Source organism: Mesocricetus auratus, unplaced genomic scaffold (assembly GCF_017639785.1).
Source record: "Mesocricetus auratus isolate SY011 unplaced genomic scaffold, BCM_Maur_2.0 Super-Scaffold_6730, whole genome shotgun sequence".
Lineage (NCBI taxonomy): Eukaryota > Metazoa > Chordata > Mammalia > Rodentia > Cricetidae > Mesocricetus > Mesocricetus auratus.
The window spans coordinates 90,659,558-90,672,384 of NW_024429184.1; the positions used below are offsets into that span (position 1 = coordinate 90,659,558).

The following is a 12,827-nucleotide window of genomic DNA, read 5'->3' on the forward strand; positions in this document are numbered from 1 at the left end:
TTCTCATTATGTCTTTAATAAAACAAAAGGGAAGAGCTACTTTTTAACCATCCTTGTTTAGACCTATACTCTGCTCAAAGCTTAACAAGTCCTTTAGGTCAGGGGTTTGCCTTTTAATGTGAACTTAGCCTCGGCTCTCCCTCCCTCCCTCCCTCCCCAGCATTTGGTTCACAAATAGTCTATGGAAATGTAGTACCAGGCAGCCGTTTCTGTTAGGATCTGGGGAACTACACCAGGCTTTGTGTCGGGATACGCAGAGCCACTTCGGGGTGTATCACATCTGCAGGTCAGACACCCTTCACAATCAGAAATGTAAATGAGTACAGATAAAATAAATGTCCCACAGCTAGGTTTTTGCACAGTAGAAGAGGAAACAAAAATGCAGAGCTTAAGTTAGAAATTGCATGAAAACACTGAAAAATATTCACTATCTGTTTTCATTTGTATGTTTCATATTAAAACTGGGAAGACTCAATTAAAACAGGAACTCTATAAATTATTCACAAAAAATACAAACAGACCCTAAATCAATGTAATCTGGAGAAGATACCAACAGCTTTGTTTTAACTTAAAACAAAACAAACAAAAAAACAACAGTAGCCATAGCCTAGTCTAGAAAGGCACAAGGCTAGAAAACCACCTAAACACTCAGTATATACCCAGGTTTTATGTTGACCCCAACACATTTGTGCTACAGCTAGGTTTATCAGAGCAGTACCAAGGGGGGGCAATAATGGTGGGCTGTTTTGGACTATTTTATTTTGCCCTTCCCCAAACCATCTGGCGTGTGAGTGTAGGGGTATTGATCAGGGTGTGTGAGCTGCAGACCCCATGCCAATCCATAGCCTTTCTAGCAATCAGCATCGCCCATGAATTGCAGCTGTCTGTGTAGCTCCGGGACAGAAATCTTCACACACAAAAAGCACCCCCCCCATCAAACACATCACCCATTCCTGGGTAAGTCAATATCATTTCTTTGTCATTGTATGAGGGAGGATTATGTCGGAGAAAGTTTTTGTTGCCTCTGTGTGTGTGTGTGTGTGTGTGTGTGTGTGTGTGTGTGTGTGTGAGAGAGAGAGAGAGAGAGAGAGAGAGAGAAGCTGCTGCTGCTGCTTCTGCTGCGACAGCCTTTTTCTTTTTCTTTCTTTCATTTTTTTTAAAGGAAGGAGGGCAATTTTCTAGCCATTGAATGGTAATGGTTTTCCAGTAAGGCCTCAAGCATTTATATGAATCGGGCAACAAATGGTGTTCTAATATTGTGGGGGAATTTCAAGAAGAGAAAGAAATTCTTATGTTGCTGTACACAAATAATAATAGTGATAATAGACACTTCCTTTTAACGCTGGAGGATTTTATATAATAGTGATAATAGACACTTCCTTTTAACGCTGGAGGATTTTATTCCTTGTCTCAAAGCCTCTAGTAATGAAGACCCGGCAAGTCTCTGTGATTACACGTGCAGATGCACGGTGGGTGTTTGTGTCAGAGAGGGAGCCTTCAGAATTGTGGCTCGGTTTGATATCTCCATTAGCTTCAATTTTCTTCTGTCTGAGAGCTTGGGCTGCTTCAACACAGGAAGAAGAAAACTAAAAGTAAAGCTGAAGCCCAGCCCAGGTCCTTTCAGCTTTTCACCCTGTAAATCCACTGATGTCTTTCAAATGTCCTGCTGCATTTAGGAAATAATGATAATAATAATAATAATAATAATAATAGTAATGATAACAATAACAGTAATTTTAAAAAGTTTTCTAATGGCTGAAACCAAATTAGTCCTTTGGAAAAAAACTCCTACCTCCTCTTATGGATTGTATTAAAGTATTTCTAGGTGAGCAGACCCTTCAAATGTCTGCCCCTAACTGCACAAGATTGGCAAAAGCTACTTTGCTTAGGGGTACAGTCTTTTCTTCCAGCTTATCTGGCCTCCTAGGGGAGAAACTGAAACTCCAGAAGCTCCAGGAGAAGCTTTTTCTTGGAGTGACAAGTTCAACTCTTCAGACTAGAGTTGCAGTTGGAGTGTGTGTGTGTGTGTGTGTGTGTGTGTGTGTGTGTGTGTGGTATTTGGAGGGAGTATGTTTGAGAGTAGGTGAGAAGGGGCAACTACCAACCCAAAGAGCATAGGCACCTGCTTACAGGGACTGACAATCCTGCAGAGACAGCCAAAAACAGAATCAGACTTCAGCTGCGCTGAAACACCAACAGATCCTGTCCTTCTCTGTCCTCTTAGATTTGGAGACTGCTAAAGTTTGGTGCTCAGCTTCTCTCTGTGTCTATTTCTGTCTCTCTCTCTGTCCCCAGTGCCCTTTCTTCCAGACTGGAGGAGTTCTAGTGGCAGTGGGTAGTGAAGTCCAGATCTGAACTGGACAGATCTGAGCTGTAGGCTCTGCCAGGACACTTTCTTGTCCAGAACCTGTGCCTACACCCCTCTCCTGGTCTGCCAACACTGCTGAAACTGTTTGGTGAAACGCTTCCCTCTTTGTAGAAAACATAAATAATAATAATAATAATAATAATAATAATAATGTGTATGGGGAAGTTGAGGGCTCTAACTTGAGAATATTCAAATACTCAGGACTTCTATCGGGGAGGGAGGAGCTTATGGCCATTTCCCGAGACGGGAGAAGGTTAGTTTTCTCTAAAAATACAAGGCACTTATAAATGTCTTGAAGCCTGAGAAGGAGGAATTCCTCCCTCTCCGACTTTCAGTTCTACAGATTGCTTGTCACCTTGGCCTCAAAGCCGGGCAGCCTGGGTGTGGAGTCTGTGGGTGACTTCCGTTGCGCTTTCTCTGTAACGAGGGTCTCCAGATGTACTACTCAAGTGGGCTGAAGATGAAGTTTTCCCTTTTTTGTCAGTTGTCACCTTACAAAAGGAGACCGGGCGTGAGGTCCCTTTGTCCCGGTCTAGTTGCGCGTGAAATCTTTTTGTTGTCTTTTCTAAAGAAAGGCAAAAGTTGCAGTTGGTTGTAAGAAGGACAAATTTAGCTTCTTGAAAGTGGGGCTGTTTTTAAGCTGCCCGGAGACACTAAGTATGGCATTACTTTTTTATTTATTGTCCTCTAAAAACAACCATTTATTTGTTTTAGAAATCACAATTTTTGAGGACTTAGCATTATTTATTCATTACTACGAATACCTAATACTTTCTCAATGAAAATGAGATTTTAAAATACCTTTCATTTGTGTGAAATCTCCTCTCCATAGGAGGAGATTTTTAGCATAGACACTGGCCAGAACGGAGACTTGAGAAATAGAATTTCCGATTTAAAATAGATTTTTTAAGTCGGAAACTAATATAACAAGGGTTTAAAAATATTTATGTGCATTAGGTCCGTTTATTAAACTCGCACATTTTTAAGGCTTTTCTACTGTCTGCTCTCAAACAAATAAAAAATCAACTCATTTTAAGTTGATCTTTTGGGATAACACTATTAAAAGTCACAGAGTACTTTAAGGTTGTTTTAGGAGAATTTCATGACCACAAAATAGGCTCGATGTCGCCTTACGAATTCTGAATCGTTTTGCTTGCCAACGCGTGTAAAAAATTAAGACTGGCGGCCGCAGGAGTTGCAGGTGGCCAAGGGGCTGTAGCCATTCTAGAAGCAGGACTCAATCGGTAGGGTTGCAGAGAAGGAAACTGAGCTCCTGACCCCGGGCTGAGAGAGCAAAGCGGCCGCTCTGGGACCTGGATGGCCCGAAAGACCTGTTGGCCCCAAGGAAGTAGCTTTTGCAGGGCAGCGAATGCCCCGATGTGGGGCCGGCTGTTTCAGCGGTCTGAGCGAGCATGGAGGCCTACCGCGTGGAGTGGGCTGGAGACGGTGATAGAGAACGTGGCAAGAGAGTCCAGCCCGCGGGGCTGAGTGTGGGGACCATAGAGGAGGGCGTCGAGGCTCTGGGGATTGGTATTAGAGGCCCCACACCCTGAGGTTGACCTGCAGGCCCTGGGTGCTGACTGAGGGTCTTGTAGGCTGCTTTGAGTGGCTTGGAGGTCATAGAGGTGGGTATCAAGGTTGTGGAGGCTGGTGTGCAGGTCATGGAGGCGGGGTGGATGTGCGGATGGTGGGTGCAGCTGTCGAGGCTGCGGAGGTAGGTGGGAGACCCTGGGGACAGGTATGCAGGCTGCGGGGACTCGAGTGAGGGGCTCTGGTTGCCCTGGGGCTGGCGAAGGTCCTCTTGGCGAGGAGGGGGCGGTGCGGCCCAGCCAGTGGGGAGGAGGAGGGAGTAGGTCAGGATTGATGTCTAAATCAATGCCGTTTCTAGGCGCTTCTATCTTTCTCAAAGACACCTCGCTTTCCGAGGGTGGGTTTCCTGTCCCCTCGGAAAGTGCGTCCCTCGCAGCTGAGAGCGAGGGACCTGAGGGTGGTGCCTGTGGCCAAAAGGAAGGGGCGGTCGAACCCGAGCTGTGTCTCTGGGGAGCGCCCCGCTTTCCCTCACCTTCCCGAGTAGTCAGGTCTGCTCCACACACCTGCCTCTGGCTCCCCAGCCACGCCCAGAAAGGCGCCCCCCGCCGGGTAGCTTTCCCAGCCTAAGCTCAAGCAGAGGCCTGTCCTCCAGGCGTCCTCTCAGCTTCCCATTGACCCCCCCCCCCAGTTTGAAGGCATCGAGGAGGGGCCCCTATACTCCGACGCCAGGCCTGCCTGGCTGCCTCTGATTTAATTATTCACTGATGAATCAGACAGCTGCAATTGTGAAAAATCAGCGCCCACTATTGATTACAGGCCCGAATGGGGGTGGGGAGGCTGCGGGGAAGGCAGGAGCAAGGCTGGACCCTCGGGTGCCCTCGACCCGGCGACCTCGGCAGGCAGAAGGGCTAGGCTCGGAGCTCCGCAACCAGTCTAGAGCTTCCCTCCCTTCGGGCGGGCTTCCGGCACTCTTGGGCGCCTGGGCAGACGTCCCCACCCGTGCTCCATCCGAGGAGCCCCAGGGAGCTTGGAGGACTCCCGGCTCTGGCTCTGAGTCGGCAGGGTAAGAAAATCTGCTACCAGCAACAAGTCCCTGTGTCTTGGCAGCCACCAGGGCAGTGGGTGGCCCGGTCCTTCTGTCCCAACGCTGAGAGAGGGATGAATGTCCTGGGGAGAAACGCCAGAGTCCTCGGAGCAAGGGAGCTCGAGAGGAGAGTACGTGCTAAGGGGCCGGTATAGTTAGAACTGCATAATTGATGCAACAACAGAGGACGTGTTTGATGAATCCATTGACCCAAGGCCTTTGTCTTCCATATCTACAGCAGAAAAACACCGGAAGCCCACATATAGGTTTTATGTGTCTTCGTTGCTTCACTGAAAGCCATGCATATGGGTTTTTATAATTTGAATTTTATACTTCATTTTTTAAAATAGAAATCACGTTATGAAGAAAACACACTGGGTATGCAGGATATCCAAGCTAATTAAGCACCTCTTTAGTATTTCACACCCTTCCCCTTTGAAAAGCGTCTCTTAGTATTAGCGATCTTCTTTCGTGGGATGTGTTCTTCAGGCTCTTTTTTGGATAGGGTTGGGTACCAGCTCCTTGGAGACCAGACATGGCAGGGGTAGGGTGGGGAGTAGGGTGGCTAGCACTGAATCCCTGCGGATGAAGCACGCTTTTCAGAAAATGTCCTTTCCTTTATTCCTTACTTGAGTTGATTTAATGGAATTTTAATTTGGGGTAACCTAGTTTGGGGGTTCATGCTTATACAAAGCAAGCAGGACACATTCTGAACATTATAAACGTGGATTCTTTTAGGTGGTGAGGAGATAGTTATGGGTGAAGACATTTTTAAAGATTTACAGACCAACTTCTTTATCCTGGTTCCATAGACCCAGAAGTGAAAACAGGTGTGTGTGTGTGTGTGTGTGTGTGTCTGTCTGTCTGTCTGTGTGTCTGTGTGTCTGTCTGTCTGTTCTGTGTGTGTCTCTCTGTGTGTCTGTGTCTGTCTGTCTCTGTCTCTGTGTGTCTGTGTCTCTGTCTGTGTGTGTGTGTGTCTGTCTCTGTCTGTGTGCGTCTCTGTGTGCGTCTCTGTCTGTGTGTCTGTGTGTGTGTGTCTCTCTCTCTCTCTCTCTCTGTGTGTCTGTCTATGTGTCTCTGTGTTAATACTTTTTGTCTTTTAAGAGGCTGTTCCCTAAGCTACTGAACCACTTTGACCTCGGTGGGCATGGTGAATGTCAGCCCATATTTAAAGTGTAAGTCTTCATTTCTAGAGTCTCTTGTCTTCCTTTCCCCCTCCCCTCCTCCGTCTCCAGCCTCCTCCCCCATCCACACACTTAGCACACTTTCAGATGCTACCTCGGAAAACATTTAACTCTCTCTCACGCCCACTCATTCTGGTTTTAATTCCCCAGACAGTATCCCAAGTTTCTGTCATTGTGTCAGTTTCCTTATTACTTAAGCGACACTATCCACAGTGCATGACATTTCACAGCATTCTTGGGGGGAAATAACAGCAAACCTAGTTTAGATTTAAAAGATTTTTTTCTAGTTTCGATTTTTAAAAATTTTTGTTTCTAACTTGACTCTTGTATCAAGAAGAACTTGATTTTATTAAGCATGACAACTTATCTGGGATGTAAACGGAGTAGGTGCAAAATGTAGGCTGTGGGAGAGTGGAAATGGTAGTGTTAGATATAAAATTATAATAGACAATTGACCCTTTTAGCCTAGATGTCGCCTAAGAAATATCTGAGTATCTACTATCAGCCTACTACTGGTTTTGCTTGTAAGTAACAGAAGCTGCTTTACGCTAACTGAAGAGGGAAAGAACATGGGTTAATGGATGAAATCAGCAGCTGGCAGAGCTACAGGAAAGCTGAGCAGGAGCCACGGAGAACAAAGCATAGGAAAGAGCCATAGGCTTCTTGGCAAGCCTTTGCTCATGATTGCACCTCTGTTGCTACAGCTAAGAATGGCTCCCATCTTACCCCTTGAGTTTTTTGTCATCTTTACAAGAGCTAGCAGTGTGTGTGTGTGTGTGTGTGTGTGTGTGTGTGTGTGTGGTGTATGTGTGTGTGTGTGTCCTGCTGCATACACCAGAGTCCTACTAGAACTTTAGGAAAAGAGGAGCATTGTGCCCCCCTTGCAGTGTACACATCAGGATATCCCCTCCAAATGGGAGAGTGCTTGGGTGGTGGGAACAAAACAGAGCACCAGAACTGTGTAACAACACAACGCTGTGAATAACACAGTGAGCAGTCTGGATGTGGGCCCTGTTCTCATGGACCTTGCATTTTCAGTAAGATGATAACTACTCATTTTTTAAAAATAAATAAATAAATAATTATTAATACAATATCCTGCCTGATATGTACATCTACATATCAGAAGAGGGCACCAGATCTCATTACGGATGTTTGTGAGCCACCAGGTGGTTGCTGGGAATTGAACTCAGAACCTCTGGAAGAGCAGTCAGTGCTCTTAACCTCAGAGCCATCTCTCCAGCCCTCTGAGCTATCTTTCCACCCTCATTTTTTTAAAATGTAAAGTGTAAAAACAACAAAGACTTATTTAGATCCTATGTATAAAATACTTTATATTTTATCTTTTTGTTCTTTCTTGGTATGATTGGCTGCTGGTGAGGAGAAGTTAAAAATTATTGGTTCAGGAGGCTCTTATATCTAGTCAATGACCCTAGATCTCATGGTGGAAGTGGACAGGGACTTGCATTTTAGTCCTTTCTTATTATTGCTTAGCTAGTTGACGAAAGGCCTTGAGACTCTTCAAGGTCCTCTGCATTTAAAGACTTATTGGGTCAACTTATGAAAATGGGCCTTTAAAATTTTTTTTAGTGTTTTTACTTTTTATATCAATGTTTTCATTAATTCTTTGGAAATGCCATACAATGTATTTTGAGCACATTCGCTCCTCCCCCAATTCCTCCTGTAACATTTTAAGAGCACTTGTTGCTCTAGTCGAGGACTTGGGTTCGGTTCCCACATCTTGACTCACAGCCATGTATGATTCTAGTTCTTGGGGATCTGCTGGGGATCTGATGCTTGCTTCTGGCCTCCTGCCATCGTCAGGCACACATGCCACTTACAGGCATGCAGGCAAAGCACTGATACACACAAAATAAAGTAAATCTTTTCTTTTATTTTGAAACAGGGTTTCTCTGTGTAGTCCTGGCTGGCCTTGAACTGTATCTGTAGACCAAGCTGACCTTGAACTTGGAGATCCACCTCCCCCTGCCTCCTGAGCAGTAGGATTAAAGGTTGTGCCACCACCACCTGGATTAAATCTTTTTAAAAAAGTTATTTCTGATGAATAAATTATAAGTAAGAAATTGCTTTACGTCCTGGAAAACCTCCAGAATTTTTTCTTCAAAAATGAATTTTATTTCTAAGCCAAAATGATTTATGTTGGTGGCTGGGTTGTTGCTTTCAGTTCCCAATTATGACATTTTGACTCTTTCCTGCACTTTTAGGTTAAAAAGGCAGAAGTGATGAACAGAGAATGTAGGAGAACCATAGACTGTCATAATTTAAAGTGATCGTCTCAGATCGCGCCACTATTGGAATTTACTCGATTTTTAAGTATTTCTTTCAAAGAGAATTTTAAGTTGCTTGTGGGAAAAAAAACCTACTGGACAGTGTGAAATCATTCCATAAAACCTGTTTCCTCAAAGTGGAACTATATTGATATTTATTCTAGCATCAAAGTACCTTGACTTGGAAAGAAGAGGGAACAGTTGCAAGGGTCGTGTTTAACATTTGGTTTGTTACACAACGAAAGTAAACATCAGCAGTCCTTGATATCCTTGCATCCTTGGCACTCTAAAAACTGGGGCATTGATCAACTAGCATATGTTAAACCCTCTACTTGCCTTGTATATCAGTCCTCTATATGACCCGTTTTAAAAGCAGACAATCTCTTTAGACATCAGAAAACCATTTAAAGACATAGACATTGGAAATACTGATTTCTGCACGACGGAGTTGCTAACAGTGGTGGGGTGTGGGTAGACAGACCGCAGCTGACAGCAGGAGGTGCTAAAAGAGTTCCTTAGTTCTTAATGGGCCCAGATTTTCTTCCACTTGACTTGTTTACCCCTCTTCTAATCTGCTTCACATCCTACCCATCCTTTAATGCTGCATTTGTCAACTTCTTAGATGAGATTCGTAGTAGGAAATGAATTTATGCTGCCATTGTAGGACATTGATTCTCTCTCTTTCTCATTCTCTCAAGGATTTTTTTTCCATGTAAAATTTTTTTCTCTGGGCCAGGCGTTGGTGGCACATGCCTTTAATCTCAGCACTCAGGAGGTAGAGGCAGGAGGATCTCTGTGAGTTCGAGGCCAGCCTGGTCTACGGAGTGAGTTCCAGGACAGCCTCCAAAACAATACAGAGAAACCTTGTCTCGAAAAACGAAAAAAATAAAGGACATGTATTTATGTAGTGTGCATGTGTGCAGGCCCTTGGAGGTCAGAGGATAACATGAGGGAGTCCCTTCTTTCCTCCATGTGGGGCCCAGAGATTGAACCTAGGCTGTTGGGAATTGGGAGAAGCACTTTTATGACATGAACCATCTTGCTCACCTGAAGAAAATGTACAAATATTTAAATTGACAAAAATTGTATACACTCATGACGTATGGCATGTTAGTTTGAAATATGTGTATAATGGGCTGGCTAAATGGAGCTGACTGACATATGTGTTAACTCACTTTGTATGTATTAAGAACAGTGGGTTACCCTGGTACAACAGAAGTTTTGAATTTATCCTTTCTAACTGAAAGTTTATAATTTTTGACTAAATTTCCCCAAAACTTCCCAGCTGCTTCTCTCTAGACCCTGGCGGCCATCATTGTACCCTTCTGTTCCTATAAATCTGACTTTTTAAGATTTCACATGTAAGTGCAAACATGCAGCATTTGTCTTTCTGTGTGCAACTTATTTCTCTTCAATTACTTGCCCCAGGTTCATCTATATAAAAACACAGAGCTTCCTGAAGCTGAATAGTGTGTGTATCTATCACGCAGTTTACATAAACTATGGACTATTTGTGTATCTACCACAGTTTCTCTCTCCACTCATCTATTGGTGGATGGATACTGAGGTTGATTTCCAGCTTGGCTATTAATATTGGGGAAGTTAACATGAGAAGAATTAACAGTATATCTCTTTGATATAAGGATCTCAGGTCCTTTGGAAATTTCTGGAACATCTGTTAGTTAATTCTATCTTTTACATTTTCTAGGAAAGAAATACATCTCCTAAATGTCTTCCTGTAGAGAAACTCATGTTTTAAATTAGTTCGAAGGTTCAGGAATCCACCCTTTTCTCCTCTGCATTTGTTTCTTCACTTCCGAACACTCATTTAGTACAGGCCATCTGAGGCTTGGCCTGGCATTGCTGTTCGCATATTTAGTATTGACCGTTTTGTTAGTTGATGCTTCAGGATGCTGCCTTGCCATGACGTTTCCAGTGGCAAGTCACAGAACTGTTGCTTCTCCCTTGTACTATGCTTTCAATGAAGTCTTTGCTGCAGGTTAGAAAAGCTACTCATCAAAGCTCCAGGAAGCAGAGAGTCAACGCACTAGTCACAGCCAACTCGCTGGACAAAAAAATCAGAGTTCACAGGAAATAGCATTGTTGGAACCAAAACAAAATGATATAATTTAGCAATGGACAATGGAACACCCTTTATTTAAGTTAAAAGATATTAATATAAACCTGGACCGTGGCAGTGATGCGTGTAAAAAGTACAATGACGGTGCTTTGCTGTAGGTTGAGCATCTCTTATTCCAAATGCTTGAGGCCAGAAGTGTTTGATGTGTGAGTTTTGGGATTTTAGAATATTTATTTTTGAATGAGATCTACTTGTCTAAACATGAAAGTAATCTTATACAATCTTTTTAGTGAGTTTGTAACACTAGAGTTTAAGTGTGGAATTTTCCACCTGTGGTACCATGCTGGTGCTCAAAGATTTTTAGATTTCAGATTTTCAGATTAAACATGCTTAACCTGTGTTAGTATAAAATATTTATCTTTGGCTGCACAGTATACTTTAGGCTGTATTATAAAAACTATGGTACAAAGAATTGGCTAAATGGCTCAGCTGGTAAAGGTCACCAAGCCTGACGATATGAGCTTAGTTACATGGTAGAAGGAGAGAACCAACTCTATAAAGCTATCTCCAGACCCCACCTCCTACACACACTTCATAACACACACATTCACACACGTGCACACACACACACACACTCACACACACTCTATCATATACACATATCATAATGTAATAAAAAATAAAAGAAAAAGAAAAATATGATGTACAGCTTATAAGGCAGACAATGGGTGCCCTATATTCTAGGCTGGCGATTTATTCAACTCTGGCCACCTCATTTCAATCTGGACACTGATAAATTACAGCTCAGCACAGAGTATCAGGATATGAGGGGAAAAGAAAAACTGGAGCAGAAGTTCAGGCTGGAGGAGAGGCACATGACCTGGTGTATGACGGTCCTCTCAAATATTTGACTCTTTGTCACACGGTAGGGACAGGTCACATAGCTTTTCCTACCTCCAGTTCAAATTTAGGAGCAAAGGGTAACACAGGCTGCTTTTGATTCCAGTAATTGCGTTTGCCCGAGAATGCAGTGCGTTGCCACACGGCAGAGCGAGTTCTTCACTTGTAAAGAATGTTTCCCCAAGGCTCTGTGACTGCCAGGTTAGGGGGCAGTTAGAAGGGATCAGCAGAGTTGGCAGCAGGCAAAATAAGTCACAGGATGTGCTGGAGTAAATATAAAAAAAGGGTAGACAGCGAAAGTGATTTGATTTAGATAGCTTTAAAAATAAACCGAGTGTTTTCAAGCTTATGCATTTGAAATATACATGCTAAGTCCTTTCACAGAGCACTACAGAAGCATTTCTTTTCAGATGCATACATTCATTATTTATTTGTTGCCTGAATTTCTACAATTAAATAAAGTTCTGAAAATCCAATAATTACTCTTGGATTTCATATGTTGAAATAACCTTAACTGATGGTGAGACATCATTATCAGCAATGTTCCACTTATAGATAATATTTATCCAACTGGGCATGCTGATAATCACCTTAACTCCCTCCTGGCAATCAAGAGACAGGGGCAGGCAGCTCTCCATGAGGTAGAAGCCAGCCTGGTCTACATAGTGAGGCTTTGTCTCAAAAACCAAACCAAACAACATCCATACAGGTGTCTGCAGACATGGCTCTGTGTTTGGTGAACAGCTGCTGATAAAGACTCTGCTGGAATGCAGTAATGTTTGATACTTTCCATGAATAGCTTTCAAATATCTAAGGAACTTCAAGTGTATCTCCAAAAAAGTCTACCCTAAGGATTGAACCCTAATATAGTATTAGTAGTCATATATCTAGATATTTCCTGTTCTCTCAGAGTACCTTTAGTTCATTGGCCTGAAATCTAGATAATAAGCCATACAGTACTACCCACTCATGCTAGAATAATTCTCAAGCACGATAAATTAGTCTGTAAAACTTGCCACAGGAAAAATTTACTTTATCAGACAAATCCATACTGCATAATGAAGCAGTGAGTTGTTCTGCCATTTCTATATTTATTTTATAAAAGAGATTGTGCAAAATGGTCAGTGTCGAGGGTCTCTTCCCAAAGAATATGTGATATTACTTAAAGCTGGCTCTAGATGACAACAGCACACTTTGCTGGCAGAGCAGGAGGATTTAGTATCACAATTAATGACTTTCATTTTACATATTCTTCCTAAAACTATTATTCATTCTGTAGACATTTATGGAATACCTTTTCCTGCTGGCCGTCAGCTAGGCAGGAGTGCCACAGAGATGAATGAGACCAAGACTGTGCCTTGGTATAATCACACATTCATCAGGGTTTTGAGAG

General features: G+C 43.1%; 1 long non-coding RNA gene across 1 annotated transcript in view; it reads left to right on the plus strand.

The window, feature by feature from the left end:
- Positions 1-4,625: 4,625 nt before the first annotated feature.
- Positions 4,626-12,827, plus strand: part of LOC110341752 — a 29,827-nt gene continuing 21,625 nt past the window's right edge. The window contains exon 1 of the long non-coding RNA XR_005875706.1: positions 4,626-4,961. This is a non-coding gene — a long non-coding RNA (uncharacterized LOC110341752). The remainder of the gene's footprint in view (positions 4,962-12,827) is intronic.